Raw genomic sequence first — 25,430 nt, forward strand, 5'->3', positions numbered from 1 at the left:
AAAGCTAGTATGGGCCTCAGGCCCAAGGTAGGACAGCCACCATGGAAGGCCCAAGCAAGCAAGTGAGCCCGTTAGGCCCAACCAACCTTTTCTTCTTCCAAGTCCATTAGCTAACATTAAGCCCTTTGAGCCCAATCAATTCCCAAACCCATTCCTATTCATTTCCTAGCCCATTTCTTAGGCCCACCCATCATTTTCAGCCCAATGGCAGATTGGGAATTTGTGTAAAGTGAAAATGACCATTTTGCCCCTAAAAGCATGTGGATAAAGGCAAAGGAAGAGAGAGAAAGATGGCGTCATGTGCATGGGGAGTTAGAGCGTGCATTGAAGAGCCTTGATGAGGAAGACATCCAACTCTTTCTTCTCTCTCTCTCCTCTCTTCAGTTGAAGAATTCGTAGCCCCCTTCTCTCCCCTGTTTTCCTTCCTTCCTCTTTCGCTCCAATTGACATTTCTCCAAAACCTTAGTTAATAGTTGCCTTCCTATGTGAATCAGCTCTTGTGCCACCCACCACCATGCTCAGGTGATCGAGATCGTACATCGGGACCCAGCCGTTCACCGATGGGAGCCGCCGGCTGACCCGCCGGTCGGCCAAAATCCGTCGCTCACCAGACTGCCTAATAGCTTACCCAAGTGCATTGTTTTGCAATTTCTGCGTGTTTTCTCCCATTTCAACCCTTCCTCCACCCAGCCTAGCCACCAACCACTCCCCTTCGACCCCTTGGTGCTGCTGGTCACCGACCAACCTCTCACCGGAGCTCCGGTCAAGCCGCCCAGCTCGTTTTCTCCTCCTGCAGTTTAGTTCTTCAAGGTTGCAGTGGGAGGCAGTATTTGTTGTTACTATTCCAGCCCCGGGACCACCTTGGATCATCGTAGTAGAGGTTCCCAAGCATAGCCTCCGTCGTCGCCGTCGCATTCATGTCTCCGGCTCGCTTAACGGGTGAGTTTAGCTCCTAATCATTCGATTAGTGCCTAAACTTGCTTAGGGTTGATTTAATTAGTGTTAATTCTAGTTTAGGAGATTTAATTAAGTTATATTAGTCCTGAGATAGGTGGTTAAATGAATGGCTAAGATTAGTTTAGCTTAATCTTGCTTTATTGGCTTAATGATACTTATGTGCTTAATTAAGCTTGTTTATCTTTAATTGATTAATTACTTACTTTAATTAGCGTTTTTAATGACTTTTGGATTTAATTTAGTAGTTATTTAATTCTGGAAATTTAATGTTCACACGAACATTGTTCACGAAACACTTGTTCATGTGCACTGTTCACCCGAAAATGAAAAGTTATCTAAATTCATGTGTTTCAATTCTATGAAGTGAATGGATGTGTAAATGTATGGGCATTCGCATGAATCAAGTGATTTTCATAAAAAGAGGAAAAGCGGTTTGTCTAAGGGACACTGAAATGGATCACATTGAAATTATATATGCAAGTGTGTGTGCATTGGCTAAATACTCACAGATAAAAAAAGAGTCTTAGTGGAGTGTTTGCGTGATCAAGTAGTGGAATCCGTCACAAAACAAGAGTTTGGGGGCGATGCGTAGTAAGTTGTGGTGGTATGTTTGTGTGATCAAATGTTGGACCGTCACCCAACGGAAGTTTGAGGGCGATACCCAACGAGAGTAGGAAGTCGCTCGCAGTAGATTTTGGACCGATATCCCTTTTTGGGATACCGTTTGAACGGAAGTTCTAGACATAGCTGTGCTCGACGGGGCAAGACGAAGCTCGATTTTTATCGGTAGCCTGGCGGGAGTCGGATGATCGCTGATTGGAAAGTTAGCTATGGCCAGGAGGTCATTAATAATGGGCATGCGTGAGTGTTGAGATGGCTAGCCTTATTATGAGGTAAAATTATGTGGCGCGGTATGGGACGTGTCATAACGATTTTACCTTATCATTAGGACCCGTGTGATTAATTGATGCATGATAAGTGACGCACTAAAGTGCAAGAGCGTATGAGAATCATGGCATCATTGGGCTTGACTGTGCATGAGTTGAGCACATTGTTTATGGCACGCATGCATAAATCGATAATGTGCAGGGTGTGGCAATGGCCAGGTGAGATCGCTTGTGATGCGACTCATATGTGATTTAATGACATGTATCATCTAAAAGCCATGTGCATTGCGTGTATTGTGATGAGATTCAATGTGCAAGGTATGGCATACCAAGTAAGGTTGCATGCGAACTGGCTATGTGGTTACTAATTGACCCTAGCTGTTGTGATTTGTTGATTGTTGGTTGTGGGTCATTGGTTTGTTGTGGGGTGGTTTTGGAGAGATACCCTAAGTTGAGTTAGGATTCTAATTGAGGGCTTAGGAGAGGACTTGCTGAGATTTTATCTCACTAGTTACTATATAACCAATTTCAAGTCCTTTGAATGGTGCTTCTGCCAATGAGGTTTGGTATCCCTAAGGATTGGGATACTGTCGTGACACACCACGAGGTTTTGACGGGCCACCCAGTAGGGGCCTCGAGGACGCTGACTAGGATCCTATGGAGCTGGACCCTCCTGACGGTGCAATGGAGAATCTTGGCCCTGCTTCACCAGTGACTCACTCGTACGGCTCCAACTCTGAATCGATGGAGTCTAAGTCCGCTGGATCCGAGTAACTATAGTGCTGAGCCTGAGAGTTCTTTTTGTGTGTAATGGATTAGCCTAGCCTAGTTTCTTTTTGGTCTAGTTTAGAAGATGGATCGACCCCTTTGTTGGGCTTGTAAATAGGAAGCAATCCTCTGTAGGTTAATCCAATGTAAAATTGTGTATATATATGAATAGATGTTGTGTTTATAGTGTTCATCTCGCTATCCCTATTTGATTGCTTTATTGTCTGTTGATGGGGAGATGGTTCGTTTTCTGCTTGCGCATAATGAAAGATTAAGGCGTGTTGACACCTAAATTTTTCCCCAAAAATATTTCATGTCAAATTATTGCATATAGATTATCTAGGTATTTAGTATAGTTTTTTTAATGTAATATGTTTTTCCTATAAAAAGAAAAAGAAAAAGCAAGTTGGGGCCAATGATCTAAATGTGACTAGCCAAGCCTAGGAGGTCAAATTAGAATTAAAACGGGAAGTTGGGGCCAAAATGCAATTTTCAAAAGTTGAGGGACCAATTCGCAAATTTCGCAAAATTTCGCCAAACCCGTAAATCATCATCTTGGTCACCAATTATGTTGAAATTGAATTTGGGCCAACTCGAATCAATCAACTTGGGCGAAAAGGACCAAATTTGCATTAAATTGGGTATTTTCGGATAATAAAATGGCCAACTTTGAGGGACCTTTTTGCAAACTTGGGTGGGAAAAATTGCAAAATCCAGTCGAGATCTTAAACTACTATACATGAGCTTACTAATTGATCAAAAATCGCAGCCAAATTCATGGATTAAAGCACCTAAACCAGCTGGCAAATCCCAGCCCACAATTAGGTCTTAATTCGGAGCTGCTAAGTAGGCATATTGGTGGCCCCACCATATCCTCCTCACCTGCCCAACCAGCCCGATCTCTGCACGTGATGCAAGACCATCATTGGTACTACAATTGGACAAACATTGGTCAGAGATAAGCTGCTGCAGGCACGGGAAAATCGCACCAAATCCGGACACTCAACAGTTGTGAAATTTGAAAATTTTGGCTAAGTCAGAAAGTGGGTAAGCTGGGTCAGTTGACAGGCTTGGCAGGTGGACAAAACCCGACCAAGAGATTGATGAATTCCATGGAGAAGATCTATGAAGAAATTTATTTCAAGGGATGAGAGAAAAGAGACGAGAGGGAAAGGAGAGAGCTCGGAATCGTCCCCCAAAGAGGCCCTCAGAAGCAACTCCAGAAAAACAAACCCAGAAATTCCAGATCAACCTTCTGAGAGAAAAGTGAGATTTTCACAACCCTTCGGCCAAAATTAGCCAAAACCTTCAACTAGAGAGTGAAACTTCACTCAAATATATTTTCATCCATAGGTCGCATGTCCCAAATGGAGATCGGGAAGGCCTCCTAAAGCCCCCGAAAACACCTTCCAGGCGGGCCAGGAAACACTGAAAATTTTTCTAGGTGTTGAGCCCAGTTGGTCACGAGTGGAGAAAAGGCAGTTTTTTTGAGAAAGTTGAGAAACAAATGAGGAAAATATTGACTTTTACCCCAAACTAGAATACATATAGTTTGGTTTGGTGTCAATTTTTCCAACAAAAGACGTCTCGAAGTCTAATTTTAGAGGTAAAAAAAAACCTTCATTGTCAGTTCTTTTTTTCTGCAGATCTCATTTCCAGTTGAAGAAGCCAGCTTACACGGGCCCCCGAGGATAATTTCTTGGTTTCCTCGGCCGAGAACCACTTGAAAAGGAAACTAGGAAGCAAGGGAAGAATCCTAGATGTATTTATTTTCGAGTTTGAACATGTTTTGATCATGAAAATCAAGAGGAAAACCAGCCCGGAAAACAAATTTCTGAGGCTGAAATTTTTCTAAGTGTTTGAAATCTCTTCAAGAGTTTTGCATGTGTGCTTCTTGGAGAGGTCGTTTTGATGTTGTTCGGTGAGTCATTCTCTATGATTTTTGTTGCATTTTAAAGCCCATGTTACCTACTTTCACGCAGATAAAGTAGCATTTCCCTTAGGTCTCGTATGTGATGAGTGTCGAGGCTTGAATATAGGCATGTAACCTGTTTGCTTGACTTGGGTTCAAACCCAGATGTGCAAAATCAGCTCAAACCCGTGCATTTGAGGACGATTTTAGCTTGGTTCTAGTGTGTTTTTAACTATGATTTCTATCTAATCTTGTTCTTTGCATGTGGTAGTATAATCTTGATACTTTATTTCCACATGAGATTGCTTATGAGTGGAGATTGAAGGCTGCAAACATGGCTCGAGGAGGCTATTGGGGCTAGTTTAATGCACACCAAGTGTTCGACAAAATGGCCAAACTAAGCTTCGATCTTGAAACGGTCAATTTGAGCTTGATTATTGTGATATTCATGTGCTGTGTTACTCCATGTTAGCATAGATCGGTTTAAGGAATTATTATTAATTTTCTTTTTAAAAAATAATTATAAAAAAAAAGAAGAGAAAATGTGAAAATTTCAAAATATCAAAAAATGTTAGATAGCATCAAATTAGGATAGAAATGACATATATGAAATTTTCCTAATTTTAAAAGGTCATTTTCTTAATTTAATGCTATTTTGGTATTTTATAACCATTTTTGTAAATAATCCATTTTGCGTAGATTAAAATTATTTAAAGTAATTTCATGCATATAGATTAATTTCATGCATATTTGAATTCTCATTTTGCTCATGGGGGTCCTGTCCCAGGGCGTGATAACAAGGCCATGTAATATTATTTGCCCGACTTGTATCGGGTTTACTTTTTCCGCGTTTATTTTCAAGTCATTTCAATTTCTTGGATGTTTACTTACGCTCCGTTTTTCATTAATTTGAGTGTAAATTTCTCTTCTAAATTATGTTAGGATTAGTCTAGACATTAAAAAAAAAACTACAAAAACATTTGCATGGACACTTAGTGGTTTCATAAAGATTATAATTGGTAATCAAGATTGTGTGGCCATTTAGATAAACAATCTTCCAAGTTAGTGGTACCGCAAGGGCGCTAATAGAAACATTGGCGTAAACAAGTCCCCGTTCCTAGAAATCTCTGGTTACGTAGGAATCGAGACAACACTCCCGTGTCTTGATTGGTTTCTAGCCGACCCCAATAGGCTAGTGGCGACTCCTAGACTTACATAGGTTGTTAAGAACTAAAATTCAAAATCCAATGTCGCGCGAGGTATGGGCTTAGGAGAGTTTGCGCCTAATTTAGGGCCATTGGTCCACCTCTTTAGGCAAATACCCCTAAACCTTCTTATTTTTCCCCGGACGGAAAAAAATGAGGTCGTGACAAGGCGTGACAGAAGGCATAATGAAACACTGCACTAATGCTGATGAATCATAGTATGTTGCAGATTGATGAGCAAAATGTTGCTAAAGATGACCCATAATATATTCTCTAGTGCTGGTATGCCTAGGAGATTCCTGGCGAAAGCACTTAGTACGGCGAGCTACCTAATGAATAAATCCCTATCGACTGCGATTGGATATCGAACTCCCGAAGAAGTGTGGTCAGGTAACATTGTTGATTATTATGTTCTCAAAATATTTGGTTGCCCATATTATATTTGAGCGAGTGATGGTAAGCTTGATGGAAGGGTAAGAAAGTGCATATTCCTAGGCTATGCATGAGGTGAGAGGGGTTATTGATTGTGGTGCTCGTAGTTAAATTCACATATTATTTGCAAAGAAGTTACGTTTGACGAGTCTCCAGTACTTCTAGCTAGATGTGATTATAGTAGTATTCAAACGGATTTGAATGATGTTCAGCTTGAGGTGGAGTTGCAACTAGAAACTCCTGAGGTAGCGAGTACAAGTACTAGCAAAGTAATCGACACGGATGGTGCTTGTAGGGAGGTGAAGCCTATAAAACCAATGGTTGCCATAACTGCTGAAATTAACAAGGTACATATTTGATCTCTTGACAGATATAGATGCAACAATGGTTTTGTTTTATCTGCGGTTAAGGAGGTTGTGTCGGAAAATCCTTGTGGAGCAGTTAAAGGTGCATGTGAAGCTAGTATTATGATGATAACCACAGTTATGGAAAAGTTTAAGCGATGCTTGGAGTTGGATAAAATTTGTGGCGGTTGAGCCCATCAGGGGCAATGGGAGAATAGCAGCAAAGTTTGATTTTTTTGCAAAGTGATTGCGACTTGGCTCAAACGTCAAGCTAAGGTGGAGATTGTTAAAATATGTCTCGAGTTTGAACCCAATGCGAAAGTCTAAATATTTCAAATCAGATATTTTGCGGGCGTCCGAAATCAAACAAAGTTAACTTCTTTTGGCGAATTAGAGTTGGTGATGGAAGAAAATGTAAAAGGAAATTATAGATAATGATTTCCTAATTATTATTGCCAAGAAGGATTCAAAAGAAAAATTGGACATGGATTTTCTTTTATCAATTGCAATCAGTGAAGAGATAGTTGTTATCTATTAACTTTGTTGACCAAATTTATCTCAGATTGCATGAGATTCTTTTCCACGTTGGAATTAGTCAACGAGTGTGCCTTTTGTTGAGAATGAGATACACGCATATATTTATATGGGCTGTTCGTCTGTCGTGGGAGAGCTCACCGTGGTCAAAGATTGTTGAAGCGCCGTTATTCTAGCAAGTGCTTGGCGGGATTTTTCGTTTGTGCAATTACATCCAAGAAAGATTAGTGTTTGTAGCCGATCAAACCTTGTGGTAAGATTGCATGTAATTCCTGAAAGTGCTAGTACGAACATGTAGAGGGGGTGAATGGGTGTTTAAAAATAAACCTTGGCAAATAAAGTCTGAATAAGGATTTGAGTTCGAGCAACTAGACTTCTAGTAGATGTTCAGAATCTATTATGCGATGGAATAAACTTCTAAAATAAGCTGTAAGTATGCAACTGTGGCACCCCCCGACAGCCCCCGATCCGATTAGGGTTGCCACAGTTCACTTACCATTCAATTTTCCTAATAACATGTCACTCTGATACCATTTCAATTGCAGCGGGTCCATACAACCTGGGGGTTTACATCTTTTAGATCGGTCCCTTGCGCAATTCATGTAACGGAAGCATATCCAACAACTCCCTTCCCTACATTCAGAAAACAATGCACACCAACTAAACATTTATAAGTAAAAGCCGTACACTTTTATTTACTTAAACTAGATGTACATCATTCATTGGTACATCAAAATGCCGTGGTCTTCTATATTCGGCTACACTTCAAAAGATGACCAACATCTCCTCCAACAGTCATACACTTAAAGTCCATCAATCAGTGTCGACGTCCAAAAGTTCCTTCCCTTACTATCCTCCTCCTCGCGGTCATATCCAATCACTTGATCCATCTACTAGTAGTAATGGCAGCAGATATGTCTTATCTAGTCTGGAATGTTGGCCCCCGAAGGGGTGAGTACAACCACTCAGCAGCTAAATGACCAATAAATCACTCAATGCATCATGCCACACAATCATCACAATCATAGCATTACATGTCATTGAAGTATCCATGCACAATTTACCTTGATATCATGCACATGTCATCATATCTCATGTACATACATCATCATATAATCATCACCATCATGTCATGCACTTACAATCATCATGTCACATGTACCATCATCATTACCATGCATCCATGCACTCATCATCATCATATCACATGTACCATCATCATTACCATGCATCCATGCACACATCATCATCATATCACATGTACCATCATCATTACCATGCATCCATGCACTCATCATCATCATATCACATGTACCATCATCATTACCATGCATCCATGCACACATCATCATCATATCACATGTACCATCATCATTACCATGCATCCATGCATTCATCAATCATCATATCACATGTACCATCATCATTACCATGCATCCATGCATTCATCAATCATCATATCACATGTACCATCATCATTACCATGCATCCATGCACATATCATCATCATATCACATGTACCATCATCATTACCATGCATCCATGCACATATCATCATCATATCACATGTACCATCATCATTACCATGCATCCATGCACTCATCATCATCATATCACATATACCATCATCATTACCATGCATCCATGCACTCATCATCATCATATCACATGTACCATCATGCCATAGGTGCACATACATCCATGTGCTTACCATCATCATTACCATGCATCCATGCACTCATCATCACCATGAGATCCATTCATGCCTTCATGATCTCATTTTCAATATCAAATAGCATCAATTTATTTTCATAAGCCGATCATGCATCATGCCATATGCATACACCCATGCACATGATTCATTTTTAATTCTTATTTTTCACAAGGATCTCATCAGTTTTTCTTTCCAAGGACCAATGTTTGCATCCCACAATTCATCGCTCGCATCCAACTAGTCACCGCGAGTAACCTCCGGGCATGTATCCAAGATACAACCGGGAATCCGGCACCCCCACATTCTGGGCATCTCGTATCCCAACTGGCATCACGAGAAACCTCTGGGCATGTATCCAAGATACAACCGGGCATCCGGCATTTACACTCCCTGGCCGGGCATCTCGCATCCCAACTAACATCACGAGACATCCCCCCGGGCACAAACCTCCGGAGCTTCCGGAATTACGTACCGACATACCACCAGGATTCCCCCCTCCTCTGGAATTATGTACCGTATACCACCGGGCATCTCGAAACTCCCGAGGAAATCTCCGGGGCTCGCCATGAAAATGGTTTCCCCTACCCTCTGGAATTACGTACCGGTACCGATATACCACCAGGCCTCCCCTGGAATTACGTACTGTATACCACCGGGCATCCCGACACTCCCGGGGCATCATCGGCTCACACCTCTGACGATCTTGTTACCCTCTCTATTCTCATTTATACATGTATCTCATTCACAATTATGACTCAATCTCAACATGGCATGTGATGTGATGGCAATCAAAATCATATTCATCATTGAATTCATACGTGCATCTCAAATCATTATCATACATGCAGCAAGACACTATCATCCAATCAATACAATTCATGGAGTCCATGCAATTTAAAATGGTCCATATTTCATGCCTTTTCAAAGTTTACAAAATTCCAGCATGTACCATTTTTAGAAAATATTTAAATTAAATATCCGTATGCTTCTCAAAATCATGAGATCAAGGCATGTGATAGACAAGACAATAAGATAGTAATTTCATGAAAAGCACATGCCCAATAGAGTTCCACACAAAAGATATAATTCACACAAATACAGCATGACATTTCGGATAGAAACAGAATGTGCAGTTTTTGAAATAATTCGATTAAAATACCCAAACGACCTCAGAAAATTATGAAATTTGGCCAGGTTATAGTTAAGACACTAAAGTATATTTTTCATGAAGACTTCTATGCCATATTCGTTTTAGATCATTTCATATAGTCGTCCGAAGCTCCTGGTTCTAGCACCGAAACGTCCAGTGTAGTCATCTCCAAAATACCGAGTTTTTACCCACTTATTCTTCTTTTTTTCCTCTGAAATTTGGATATGTTTTACTTCAAGAGGTTCCCTACAACTTTCATGAAGGTATCTAAGTCAAATTTCCAAATAACAGTCACCATATGGGTCCATGAAGTCTCGGGTGTCCAGTACCGCGTCTCCAGATTTACCGTCTTCAAGAGTAAATCGATTCACTGGGATACACTTGTTCATTTTACTTCAAATTTTATTATGTTAGTATTTAAGATGCTCTCTACAAGTTTCATGAAGAAGTAGAAGAGAGATTCTTGATAAAAATCAACATGCAACCACAGATCTACCAAAAGGTCAGCAAAAACGTTCCAGATCTAGTGTCTTCGTAGGATGAGGGTTTGACCCCTTAAATCTCCACCATTTTGTACCAAATTTTAGTATGTTGTAGTTTAAGATGTTGGATACAACTTTCATGAAGGAATCAAAGTAAAAATCAAACTAAAAACATGCATGCAAGCTCTCACAAGATTCTGGCTCAGGCTGTTCATGCGAAAACAGCAACATCAGTCAAGAACAAGTCATTCTAGCTTCGGTTTCTCCCTCCTAATCACCCAAAATTCGACACTACTCCAAACATACATGTAACACACATATGCAATATTAAGAGGATCCTAACTTGCCTTAGATTAAGCACAAAACAGCAACAAGAACGGTGGATGATCCTCTTCCTTCCTTCCTCTCTTCCTCTCTTTCTCTCTTTTGGACAGTACTCTCTCCCTCTTCTCTCTCTTCTGGTCGAATTCCCCCTCCCCCTTTTCCTTTTATTCTATTATTTGCTTGTAATTATTAGGTTTTGCATGCAAGTGACAAGTGGCCCCAAGGATGAAGACACTTTGCACGTCCATGCAATGGGCGTGCCTCCACTTGTCCAATTACATGCAAGGCTGATGGGCCTTCTTCTTGGGCCGATCTTGGGGTTTCATCCGGCTGGGCTTGGGCCAGCCTTGGTTGCCGAATGGGGGGGCTGCGTGGGCTGGTTTTGGACGGGCTTTGGGCCTTAGGAAATCAACCCACCCTCTCCTATTCTTATTCCATTTAATCCCCATTTAAATAAATACACCTAATTAAAATTTATAAGGCCACAAAACTTTGTAATTTAAATCAATAAGACTTAAATCTTATAAGATGCATAGTCAAGAACAAAATCTTCCTTATCAAATTGTCTTATAGCACCAACCTTGATCATCCATTAACATAAGATGTATTTTTACCCAAATAATTCTCCATTAAAATACTCGGCATTAATCTATTAAAATTCTTTGGTCTAAAGGCCATAACATAAATCAATAACACTCCCATCACCTATTCATAGACCTTAATGTATCTGGAGGTTGCCATGAATTTTGGGATGCCACAGCAACAGACTTAAATATGAAGAGTTAAGGAAAGAGAATGTTGCACATGCAATTTATAATGGTTCAGTTTAGATTAAGCCTACGTCCACTCTCCCACGCTAACAGCCTTCTAGCTGGATTCCACCATGCAATCAACAAGAGATTACAACTTTGAGTGCAAACACTTAGAGGTATATCACACTATCTTACTAAGTCACTCTTTTGGTATTTCTCTCATGATCACAAACGTTTAAGCTCACCAAAGACAAGTGTATAATCGAAGTTCACTCAGACTTTGAAATTATAAATTTTACGCTCCATCTCTTACTTGATCATCAGTCTTTGATCTCCTTAAATACTCATCCACTTCCAAATTAGCCGTTGGATAGTATCTTAGAGGATTGTCTTCCAATCTACCCATTAGATAGATCTATATCTAGAAGATTTAGTAAACGTTAAGTGATAAAAGTAGAATCTCAAATTGATTCTGATCGTCCATACAAACATAATCTTGGTTTCCATAAGTGGAGCTTCTTCATTTAGAAAGTTCTTGTCTTTAATATCCAATTGTCAATCAATTATATTGAGTCAATCAAATCTCTATTGATGTAGAATTCAAATCAGATCACTAGCCGTTATATATTTGGGCTTGTGTTACGTTCTGTCAAGTTTTCTCATTTTAAACATGCTTCGTTATGACTCTTCTACATTATGAACTTGTGTCTCTTTCTGGACCTTATCATGTTCTATATGTAAAGTTTGAAAGTATTCTGTCGAAAGTCAAGTTTGAGTGTCTTCAGTCTAAAGTAGAGTCTGAGTGTCTTCAGTTTGAAGTAGAGTCTGAGTGCAATAGACTTTACAATTTGGACGTAAGTCTGAACATATTCTGATTCTGAACAAATTTAGCTTTAAGGTCTGGACACATGCTAAATAAGTTTAGCTTTAGTATAGAGTTTGTCTTTTGGTTCTTCTAAGTATAGATTTCGATAATATCATTTACATATTCTATCATCTGCATACTCTGTTACTCAACAATTAAACACATTAGTAGCTTTTGATTTATTTTGTCATCTTCAAAACATCATAAGGGATTTCCCTAACAATTCCTTTGTGAGATTGAAAGATTATTTCTTAAGGAATTTCGGGGCTAAACATTGTGAGCATTATTGGGTGTAATTTGGACTTGGGAAACACCGAGAGAGTGTTTGAGTAACTTGAGTGTGTAATCTTTTTGTATCGCTTGATCTATAGTGAAATTCATCACTGCTCTCCCTGTGGACATAAGTCTTTACAACCGAATCATGTAAATCCGGTGTTCGATTTATTTTCTTCTTCTGTCTATATTATTATTTGATCACTCGTCTTTCCGCAATAAATAAATTATTCACTGTACATGTTCTAAACTGAATATTCTACTATAAGATCTTATGGTATCTACATACTTCGCACCTTTTTCAATAATCTGTATTTGATTCAATATGTATGCTATACTCATCCTTGCATTTTGAGGTGTGAATAGTTTTTTTTTCTTTTCTCTTCATTTTGGGTATCATTCTCTTTTTCTTTCGTTTTTTTTTTTAAATTTAGAACAAGGTCAAGAAGCTTCCTGGCCAACACGCATATGGCTTTGCATGGGCTATGGCTCTATAAAGCCGACTCCCCCCTTGCCCGTCATCACATTGAACTCTCTCTCTCTCTCTCTCTCTCTCTCTCTCTCATACACGCACACACAAAACACAGATCCCCATACACACAAATAGAAACACAAACAAAGAAGAAAAGATAGAGGAGGTGCGGACCCCTAGAGTGTCATAACTTTGCACAAAGGGACACTTAAGTGCCATAACTTACGAAATGTATACTTAAGTGCCAAAATCGGAGTAAAATGGATCACTTGAGTGCCAATTCAGCCAAAGTTCGGCCAAAATGCCGACGTGGCCTTTTTCCAATGAACGGAGCCCAAAACGACGCCGTTTTACATGTTGACATGGCCAAGTAATGCAAAAACGGCATTGTTTTGGGCTGACGTGGTAAAAAAAATAATAAAAAATTAATTAAATTTAGTTAAATTTAAAAATTTTATAAAAAAAAAAAAAAAATGAAGGGGAGGCGGCCTGCACCGCTACGTGAAGGGCCGGCGACGGTAGAGGGAGGGTCGGCTAGGGTCGCCGGAGGCCTCGGCTAGGGATCGGCGACCCCGGCCAACCCAGGTGAGGGCTCGCGAGCCCTCACCCGGCCGAGCCAAGGGCCGCCGCTCACCGGGGTTGCCTTAGCGGGCGGCGGCCCTTGTTACGGCCGGCGAGGGCCGCCAACCCTCGCCGGATCTAGGTGAGGGCCATGATCCCTCGCCATTAGCCACAGATTTGGGGAGGGTTGCGGCCCTCACCCGGATCCGGCCGGGGTCGGTGACCCTCGCCCGGCCGGGCTAAGGGCCATCGCCCTCTTGGGCGACCCCGGCGGGCGGCGGCCCTTGGCCCGACCGGGCGAGGGCCGTCGACCTCGCCAGATCTAGGCGAGGGCCGCAACCTCGCCCTGTGATTAGGGCAAGGGCTCGAGAGCCCTCGTCGCCGGTCAACCGAGGTCGTCGACCCCGGCTAGGGCCCGGCGACCTCGGCCGACCCTCCCCGCCGTCACCAGCCCTTCCGGCGGCGGGCCGAGGGCGATCCCTCGCCCGCCTCCCCCTTTTTTTTTTTTTTTTTTTTTTTTTTTTTAAATTTTTTTAAAATTTTTTAATTTTAAAAATATTTTTGAATATTTTAACTAAATTTAATTTTAAAATTGTTATTTTTAAATATTTTAACTAATTTTAATTTAAATTTAATTTAATTATTTTTTTTATTTTTACCATGTCAACCCAAAACGAAGCCGTTTTTGCCTTACTTGACCACGTCAGTGTGCAAAATGGCGTCGTTTTGGGCTCGCTTCGCCGGAAAAATGCCACGTCGGCGTTTTGGTCAGACTTTGGCTGGAGTGGCACTTAAGTGATCCGTTTTTCTTCGAATGTGACACTTAAGTGTACCTTTCGTAAGTTATGGCAGTTGAAGCATTCTTTTGCCAAAGATGGAGGTATCGGTCTAGTCAATTGTGCTAGCGATGGTTCGACCGTCCTAACCACATGGGCGTGGAGCGTGGTGAACGGGTGTGGCTGAGGCTGAAGAGACTTGAGAGGCTCCTAAGACAGCAAGGCCTCTCCGGCAAACCCTACACCTTCTTGTTCGGCGACCTCAAGGAGAGCTCGCGGTGGCTTGCGGAAGCCAACTCCAAGCCCATCACCACCCCCGATGACATCAAGCCTCGCCTCTTGCCTTTCGTGCATCGATCCTTCCAAACCTTTGGTATCCATATCTTCGTACTATCACTGTGCGTGGCACTTATATTTCCTTATTCATTAACACTCGCTTGCTTTCGCCCTTTGGTCGATGGTGCTTTGATGGAGTTTCAGAACATTTGAATTTACTGTCCTTTCTATTGGAAATTCATGCTTCCCCATTTTAAATTTTGGTGACCAAAGATGTAAATACATCTCAAGTCTTTTAAAATGTGCTTATTTTGATATGCACACGACAAGGACATCTTACCATACAAAAATGAACATTAAATAAAACTTGTATGTGACCATGTTGTTTAACTTTTAAATTTTTACTCAGCCATTAAAAAAGGTTTATCAATGTAGATCGATGAATGAGTTTCTGATGTCCCCCCATTCATGGCTTGTGCTTTGTGTCTCGAAGTCTCTGGTCTTTGTCCCTTTGCACCTCCTCGCAATTCAATGACATGGGCATGAATCCATCGATCACTGAAACATGTACCACATCACTGGAATGATAATGGTCACTGCCCATAAAAAAAGGAACAAGTATCATTGAAGTTGTGTTTGTGTAAGAAGGTATGAGCCGATGGGGCCTCGCTTTGGAGCAGGAAAAAACCATCAAACTTTCGGTATATAAACATTTGGGACCCTTCACAAAAATGTGGAAAATCAATATTTTATTTTTTCAAATGCTCCTGCCAATTAAGTAAATTTTATCTGTGAAATCATAACGAAAACAGACCCAATGCCTGAAGTCTAGACTACTCACAAGTGTAGAATCCTCTATCCCGACAAATGAGGCCATTTGTGAATGAGATAAATAAAATATTGTTGACATTCATCAACTATCATCATAAAAATATTTTGGTATAGAAAAGACTTGTGAATAATAATTACAACCATCTTTTTCCTTCGTGATATGACTTAAATCGCACAATTGCATGCATTCCTAAGAAATAGCTGAGAATGTAATTCATTTGGCAATGTGGCTCTCATTTTTCTGGGTGCATTACAGGCAAAGACTCTTTCATGTGGATAGGCCCAATGAAAATGCTAGTATGAACACCTAGAGGGGGGTGAATAGGTCTTAAAGAAGTTTTTGCAAAACTTAACTACTTAATTCGACTTATATGGAAACAGTAGATTGTAGATATAAAAGACTGTAAACTGATATATAAGACTGCGAATTAAGTAAAGAGATTAGGGAAAGAAAATTGAAACACAAGGTTTATAGTGGTTCGGCTTAGACCAAGCCTACATCCACTCTCTCACACTGATAGCCCACAGGTTGAATTACACTAAGAACCAAAAGAGATTTTACATTATCACGTCATTGATTCCATAGTGAAGAGACTCTACAACACTTCCTCAAGGTCTCACAAAAATTTGATCTCTCTTTTGAGTACAGTTTAAGCTCAACAAATTGTAACAACAAAGAAATAAGAGTTTCAGATTTTGGAATTTTTTTTTCACGCACACACTCGAATAACTTGAGCGTCCTCCTTATATATTCATTCATGCCATCATAACCGTTGGCACCTTCCAAAGGAGTTCTTCCAATCTACCCGTTGGACATAATTAATTCGGAAGATCTCGAGTTATTTAAGGAATGTGATGATAGCCCACCAATCCTACTTGCCCATACAATCAAGATTTAGGTTTCCATAAGTAGAACATTTCAAGTATACTTCGCCAATCAACGGATCTAAATATTCAAATTGATTACAATAAGAATAATTTATCACGAGATGCTATCTCCAGCCGTGAGATATTCTTCAATTGTACGAACAAAATCCTTAAAGATATACTTGTATATGGATAAGTCTTCTTCATGGATAAATATTTTCTTCGTCAATATAGAACTATTAGTAAGGGTAGACTTTGAATCTTGAGTCTGGAGGTCTTCAGACTTTGACGATAGAGTCTACAAGTCTTCAAACTAGACTGATTGAAACGTTTTGTCAACTTCAAAACAGATAAGGAAGTTTTCTCCAACAATCTCTCCATTTTTTTATGGTGACAAAACTTTCTCATAGATTTGGACACTTTGACCTGCAAAACAACATTTAAGCAAACCAAGATTCTTTATAAAAGATAATTAGAGATTAGGACAAGGATAGTAGCAATTTTGCAACCACAGAAAATGTGTTAGTCCTGCAAAAGCAATTATCTTTATCATAATCAATAATATAGCTTAAGTTACTTTCAAGCATCATCAATCGAAAGCAGTCCAAATCATAACCACACCAAACAAAAGATAAGTCCACAGTCAAAAAGTTACTTGCAAGCATCATCAGTCTAAAGCAATCCAAATCATAACCACACCAAACAAAAGATAAGTCCACAGTCAAAACAAAAAGATAAGTTATCAAATCTGCATAAAACCTCTCCCTCTTTTTGTCAACAGCAAAAAGTGGAGAATAAATGAAAAAGAGTTGGTTGAAAATATAGTCAAAATCATGGCTGTTTGGAAGGCGAACAAGCTCGAATTCTGATGTGGACATCAAGCCATATCGAGGAGGAGGTGCTAAGGATCGATTATCCATTCCTATTGGTTCAATCACTCGAGCACGGGCCAAGTAATTTAGGCAATCTGTTGGTGTCATGCTTTGTGATCTTTGGCGTGGAGATGACCTTGAATCAGATCTTGAAGAATCTTGGAAATTTTGGTGCAATTTGATTATCGGTCACCAAAAATTTGACCAAGTCAAATAGGAATATTCTTCTTGTTTAGGAATATTCTAGAATATGATGCATTAGATTTTAGGGTTTGTGTGGCGGCTAGAAAGCCTATATAAATGATTTGTCAAATTTCTTTGGGGAGATATATTTTATTTTTAAGGACAAGAATTGAGAGATTTTCTTCTACTGCTCTTTTGAGGACTTGACCTTATCTAGATTCTCTTTGGCAGTCGATTTGACTTATCGAGCGAAATAGCGAATTCTTTCACTCGTGGCGTCTATAACGTTGGTTGGTTGACACGCGTTCGTCAATAGATCACGTTCATACCGAGGTTGCCAATCACAGGTTTGATTGGAGGTCGAGGTTTGCAATTCGCACCATCTGGGCCTTCGTAGAACGATCCTTCCGCAACGATTCACATCAATTGGTATCAGAGCTTGGTTCTACAAGGTCTATTTATCTTTAATTTTCTGTTGATATTCAACAATTTGAGATTTATTGAGCTAGGGTTTCAGTTCTAGCTGATTTAGGGATTTGATTGCTTTTGTGCTTCCATACATAGTTGTTTGCTGTTAGTTTTAAATTTTCTTTTCTAGCATCTTAAATTGTATCGAGTTCGTCAAAAAAAAAAAAAAAAAAAGAGAGAAAGAAAACGCACATAAAAAAAAAAAGTGCGCAAGAGAAAAATAAAACAGATTCGGCAAAAAAAAAAAAAAAATTAGCCAAAAAAAAAAAAATCAAGAAGGCGACTCGTTTGTTAGTAGACCGAATTGAAACAAAATCAGTAGTGATTTGCGTTTCAATTGGAATTTCGAAAGTTGTAATTGTTGGTTTGAAATTGTTACTTGCTGAAACAAAATCAATAGTGATCTAATCTTATTTGATTAGTTTGATTGATTGTCGTGAGGGGGTTGAGAGATAGGTTTTGAGTCTAATTAAGAGCTTGTGAAAAGAGAATACGAGAGGAAAAAGGCAAGAGTGTTGTTGACACCCGAAATTTTTGTCGACATTTTAATCATTCATTTTGCAAAAATAAAAAAAACAAAAAAATGAAAATAAAAAGAAAACAAAAAAAATAGAGAAAAAAAAAGAACTAAAGGAATCAATAAAAAAAAAAAAAAAAGAGAGAAATAAAGAAAAAGGAGTGAAAAGAAAGAAAGAAAAAGAATGGAAACAAGAAAAAGAAAACAAAAAGAAAACAAAAAGAAAAAGGGGGCTTTAGCTCGCACGGGATTTCTCTCGGGGGGGGTCATTTTCAGATCTAGTTTCTCGGACTAAAATTCTCTCTCTACATCTCTCTCTTGGATTTTTCCCTCGGCATTGGGGTCGAATAGAAAAAACGAAGGAATTCTTCGCCGGTGGTCCTGTCTTGCAAGAAGGATCCCCATGGATTCTCTCTCGAGATCAAAACGTTTCCGCTACTTCTCTCCGAGGATTTTCTCTCTTTGATCTCTGCAACTTTTGCTGAGATTCTCCACTCATTCAGTACATCGAAGCTCGGCGTTCTTGATGTTCCAGAAGCTCCAATAACGAAATCAGCTTCAACATCATTGAATGGCGGACATCTCCAGCTCCCGTGTTGGAGTCGATTTGATATTTTTCTCTATTGGTGAGGGATCGAAGATCGGAGGCGACGGCGGTCATGGCAACGACGATGTTAGCGGTTACGTTCGTTGGATCGACCCGATCGAAGACGACCGGAGATCCGTTTTTTCTTTCGCCATTCTTAGACTCGAATCTCTCGGGATTGGGCTCACTGAATTGTCGGAGAGATTCTGCTGCAGACGCTCGATTCCAGTGGCTGAGCGCGTTGAATCCGTCGCGGCCCCGTCTCCGAAACCCCGGCCCAGACCTGATGTTCAGTCTAGCGGATCTCCGAATCCGAGTGCCGTTCTTCGATGCCGCCGTTGAAGTTGTAGATCCGATCTCTCTCAAACTCTAGAGGCCGGAACAGTCAGTCGAGGAGCTCGGAGAGTGACAGTTTTTGATACTTCACCGAGTTCAGAGGAATCCGTTCGGTTCCAGAGATCGAGCTCTGAAGCCAACGGCGACAGCGTTTACTACAGCGACGGTTTCTTCGTTCAGTTACAGGTGCCGACGTGTTTAGGACCTCCATTCTCCAATCGTGGTAAGATATTACTCTTCGTCAAGGTAAATCCACATGCTCTGTTTCTGCTAAAGGTAAAAACCGAATACTCAATTCCACCAGCGAAATCTAGTCACGTGTGAGGCTTTCCTAATGACCTTGAACATGCTGCATCGCCTCTTTGTGATAAGATGTCTCTCTTATTTCTGCATCTAGCTCCTTTGACGGAAATATCTACCACCTGTTTGATAAAATTCATGAATTAGATCAGTGTGTGTTTCAATTCAGATTCTGATTGAGAGCTTCCCTTTACTTGATCGATACATTAGTTTTGTTGTATAGACTTTACTTGTATTTCGTTTCCTTTCATTTCAGAAATTAGTAGCTAGCCGTTTTAGGATTTGTTATTGAAATTCTTGGGTTAGATACATATCAAAGGCAAAGCAAGCCGAGCAAACAGGACACGTACAAGAAGAAAATTGATTGGTTTTAATAAAATTGGTCCCCTGTTGCTGCTGTGTTCATTTTTTAGAGTTCTTTGTTCACAATATTGAATGTGTTCTCTGCCATAAAGTTGTGAATTCGCTGGTGCACTTCAATCTGGACTGCTGTATGGCATTTTTCCCCCTTGATGAGTTTGTAGTTGTCGGTAGACCGGTATGAGTTGTACCTGAAGTTCACCTTAGTGGAGAAACATTTCCTTAGCAGCAAATGATTTTATATCAGGAAAGGACTTTATATCCTTGGTGCATGTTGGATGATCTGGGAATCTGGTTCAGCTTTTGTTAGGGTCAGTAACAGCAATGATGTTTGAGTTTGTCAAAGGAAATACCTAAACCTGAAACTAAATGGAGGCTGGACTTCATCTCTATTTTAGGCGTATTTTTCTTTACATGGGTTATCATTCAATTACTTCCTGTTGTCTTGATAGATCGGCTTATGAGAAAGAGTAGATACTTAGGAGTATGATGAAAATATGTGGGTTTAGTGATCCATATTGGCTAATTTCCTATGCTTATTTTCTCTCTTTATCTTCAATCTACATGCTGTGCTTTGTGACTTTTGGGCTCAGACATATATAGTTAATCCCTATTGCGTTATGTTTACCTACGTTCCAATGTCCCATTAAAGTTGCAATGCTTGTGTCTTACTGCACTTCCTCTGTAAAGTTTTACTAGAATGCGATTATGTGTGCTTTTAGTGGGTTAAATGGAGATCACGCGTAATTGATGTTTGCTGTTCATGCGTAAATTTGCTGATATTGAAATTTGGAATTTGTCTTGGTCTAGAAAGCATGCTTTGTTTCTATAACCTCGAATACTTGTGAATTTAATACAAATTTTTGTGTGAGGAGTTTGGGATTAGGTCCTTCATGAAAGTTTGTCCTTCACATAAAAAAATGGTTGTATGTTTGCCTTGCTGCTCTGTTCTACTTTTGATTGACCTTGATCTCTTCCAGGATGTTATAAATTCACGTGCCTAGAATTTTAGGATGTTTTTTTCATGAAGTTTGTTCCTCATATGCTGATTCACCTGCTATAGAAATTTTAGGATGAGATAGCCATTGATTGCGTTTTTATTGAGCCTATGTTGAGTGTCTAGTTTCTGTGATGAAGAATTTAGATGTGACATATAATAATGATGAATCTTGGGACACCACTTAGAATTTGATCTAGAAGACTTTGTGACTTTAGTCACCATTTTTGAACACTAATAATGTCCTGTTCTTTGATGTTTTGATATGTTTGTTTGTTTCCTTCCACTGCATATACCTAGTTATAGGTTTATTAGATTAGATTTAGATTAGGATCCCGAAGATGGAGAAGGCGTGAAGATGGTGAAGGTCGATGTCCACTCCGACTGTTATCATGTAATGCTCATTTTCCCGACACATGTCTCGGGTTTTATGCATTGTATAAAGCCCGACGAGTTGCGGGTTTCCTTTCTTTCTCGATTGTTTTCTCTTTTATATTCTTTAGAATTGCATAATTAGGTTTACTGATTTCTCTTGATTGTTTACTTCATGTCTTGTGCTTTCAATTTCATTGATTGTTTTCTTTTCATTTTTTAGAAATAGAATAGAATGAAAGTAATTCGCCACGCATGATCACTTAGTCTAGGAATTGATGATCCTGAAAAATGTAAAAAGAAACGCATGGACATGTTAGGAAAAACACAACATACTATTTAGGTACCGAAAGGGCGCTAATAGCAATATTAGCGTAACCCAAGTCCCCGAACTTAGATATCTGGTTGCGTAGGAATCGAGGGAACACTCCTGACCCTCGATTGGGTTTCTAGCCGACCCCCAAAGTTGAGGCTAGTGGCGACTCCTGTATATTCTTAGGTTGTTAAATACCTAGATCGCATAATAAACCTACTGTCACGCGGGGTACGAGCTTGGGAGAGCTCGCGATCTTGAGATCAAGTATCCCTAAACCCGACCTTTCCTAACCTTGGATACCATTTCGAGGGGCGGCGAGATCGGGTCGCGACAGGCTTGGCGACTCCGCTGGGGACTGGTTACTAGGTTAAGAGGACTTGAAGCCGTTTAAAAATGGTTGTGTTTTGACTAACATGTCTTATGTAGGATCGTCTGCATGTCAAAGTCGCGTGGAAAATCAGGTTAGTCACTAACCTCGTGTTAAATGGTTTTGTAGGTGGGAGTTATAAGGGGAGGCGTGCTTGTAAACCCTTTGTTTTGCAGGTGGTGTAAGGATGAATGAATGTATGTGGGTTTATATTGAAGTGATGGATGTTTTAATTTAAATGCATGTTTACCAGCTTTAGCACGACACCGCACACACAACCGCGGTCTAAAACCCCGATCGCCCAATTTAGGACCTTAGGAGGGTTTATGGGTGGAATCTGCGAGTGGATGCTCGTGGTAATCCACTACTTACATAAACCCGCTCATCCCAACCGATAAAAATAGCACTGACCGACGATAGTAGCGGTGGGTAAACTATTTTTATCCTTTGGGATGAGGACCTTGAGCATTTAGCACCCTTACCTTAGGCGTCAAAACCTCACAGTTTCATGCGACATGTGATTTGTGTTTGCCATGTGTTTTGTGGGTAAGTGATCGTTCCTTTTTTATCGTCCTTATCTTTTTACTTTCCATATTTCAATTGTGCGTTTTATATTCCAACGACGATATGTTTAATCATGAGTGCCCCTTTAGGTTTAGGTTTAGATGAGTAAACTTGAAGTGGATGTGATCCCATGCTTGGGAATCTCAAGACTATTGGTGAATCTCGACCCAAGACATCAAGACTGTGGAAAAATTCCCGAGCCTCAGGGATTTCGGGGAGCTCATATTATCAAACAAGAAGACGATGCCTGGATCGATGACGAACGCTTGGCCCATGATAACAAGCGTCTCCACACGATCCCACCTAGTTCTTAGGTTTCGAATTCATATTTCTTTTCTTGTAAAGGGAATTCATTTGTGTTTCCCTCATTTCTATCAAGGTTTCCCTGTATTCATTTTCATATTCCTTGTAAAATCGAATTACTTTGTAAGCTTCAAGAAAGCAAGATTATGTTTCCCTTGTAATTGTTCGATGAAATGAATAAAATTCATGAACATTTTCATGTAATTTCTAGAAAAGGGGCATTCTGATTAAATATTTGTCGTCGTTCCTTTTCAATTGTATAATTTCTTTTGAGGAAATTTTGATAAGAGGAGGTTATATGATCTTTGGGATCATATACACTTCTTATCATTATTTCATCTCAAGAAAATATAAAATTGACTAGGATTTGTACTTTAATGGTTTCTTTTGATTGGTACTAATTTGAGTCATTTTCTTTCACGGGTTTTGAAAAACGGCTGAAGAAATATTTGTTATACGAACTCGCCGCCAAACAAAAATGGAAAACGAAGATACCCGAGCCCGTGTCATTAATATGGAGAATCAAATGGCACAAATGATGACATTATTGGCTGATCTCTCTAGCCAGGTCAAAAACTTGACATATGTAACTCCTGTTTCTTCTACCATGAATATTCCTACCGCGCTCCCTGAAGTGCCGGTAGTAGAGCTTGTGGCAAAAAGGCCTGTAGAAGAGATCCCCACTACAATCCCGATAGTTATCGGTCCAGAGCCTCCATCTAAAGAGATTCCAACTTCACACTTTGATGAAGAAAATGCAAGGCGCCTCGCCAAGATCGAAGAACGCCTTTGCATGCTACAAGGCTATCAGTTGCAGGGGTTTGATAAACTGTCGCCCTTTGCCAAAATTACAGTTCCTGAATTTTATAAGGAGCCGGAGTTCACAAGGAAATACGACGGCATTGGATGTCCTAAGACACATTTGAAGTACTACTTGGGCAAGATGGCCCGTTATTCAGATAATCCCCACTCTTGATCAATTCATTTCGGGACGGCTGGTTGGTCTGCGTTAACCTGGTTCATAGAGTTGGACATGGAGAAAATCCGTACCTGGGAAGATCTCGTTGAAGAATTCCTCCAACAATACAAGTTTAATACTGAAATCGCTCCGACTCGAGAGGAATTGGTTCGGGTCGAAAAAAGAATAACTGAATCATTTAGGGCCTACGCTCAAAGATGGAGGGTCACTGCGTCTCAAGTAAAACCGCCATTGTCTGAGAAAGAGACCATGAAGTTGCTGCTTCAAGCTATGCCCCGTGATTTTTTCGAAAAGATGTACAACCATACTTGTATGAACTTTGCTACATTTGTAGAGTTGGGAGAACGCATCGAGGGGATCATGCGCGAAGGAAGGTTGTTCGAGGACACAAATCGTCGATATACTCCGAAGAGGGATAAGGAATCGACTGTGGAGATCGCCTATGTACAAAATTCCTCTTCTCAGAAGCCATACAACCTTCAAGCTCATAAACCTGCCATGGAAGTAGGGGGATCTTCCAGAAACTTTGAGCGTAAAGGAAAAGCCCCTCAAAGGCAATTTACTCCATTGCCTAGGCCCATGTCCCAACTACTTCCAATGCTGATCGAAAATCATCTTGTCGCAAAAGAGATCCCGAGGGATAATCTGCCAAAGTTTGCCGGGTATGATCTTAATAAGACATGTGAGTATCATATGGGCGAAAAAGGCCATCATGTGGACAATTGTCTGGTGCTTCGTTATAAGATCCAGGATTTGTTGGATAAAAAGCTGCTCACTTTTAAGGACTCGGCACCGAATGTCCAACAAAACCCCCTTCCAAAGCATTCTGAAGATGTCAACATGGTTGGCACTATTGATAAAGATGAAGGGCCTACAATTCCTACTGTGTAAAGGATGTTTCTAGTTTTTGCATTCAATTTTTAGTTGTATTCCATTCATTTCTCCCCTGCGAGGGAATTCTATCCATTTCTCCCCTGCGAGGGAATTTCATTCGTTTCTCCCCTGCGAGGGAATTCCGTTCATTTCATTTGTTTGTACTTGTAATGATCTGGATCATAAACTTTCTAGATCCAAGATGATATACGTTGTAATGCAATTTTCGCATATCAATAAAATTCATGTTTTGTTAATAGACGTGTGAGGCCGAAACCAGTCCTATGATGATGCTTTGAGGCCTGAGCCTCCACACGATCTATAGTTTCAAAATGTTTTGGTGGAACGAAGACGTCCGATGACATGAGGGCTAGTTCCCAATAAATTTTTCAAAAAAAACAACTTGAATTTGAAAACAAGTTTTTCATGACATTTACATACATTGCATTCATTTAGATGTACATATACTAACCATTTTTCGATTGCATCTTAAGCATGGCATTTCACATCATGATAGTTATTTGCATGGTTCGGATTCGCATTCAACAGATTTTGATGAACCTGATTATTCTGACTCAGAGAATGAAGATGATCCTCGAGGTATTGAAAAAGAATGGCTCGAGACATGAAGAGTCCAAACCTCCTACCACCGAAC

At 40.1% G+C, this 25,430-nt stretch overlaps 1 long non-coding RNA gene across 1 annotated transcript; it reads left to right on the forward strand.

Moving 5' to 3' along the window:
• The first annotated feature begins 19,139 nt into the window (after positions 1-19,139).
• Positions 19,140-23,127, forward strand: LOC108959850. Its single transcript, XR_005548612.1, has 2 exons — positions 19,140-19,567; positions 22,710-23,127. It is a non-coding gene; the product is annotated as an uncharacterized LOC108959850 (long non-coding RNA).
• Positions 23,128-25,430: the final 2,303 nt, after the last annotated feature.

The sequence above is a fragment of the Eucalyptus grandis genome, chromosome 1 (assembly GCF_016545825.1).
Source record: "Eucalyptus grandis isolate ANBG69807.140 chromosome 1, ASM1654582v1, whole genome shotgun sequence".
In the NCBI taxonomy this organism is placed as follows: Eukaryota; Viridiplantae; Streptophyta; class Magnoliopsida; order Myrtales; family Myrtaceae; genus Eucalyptus; species Eucalyptus grandis.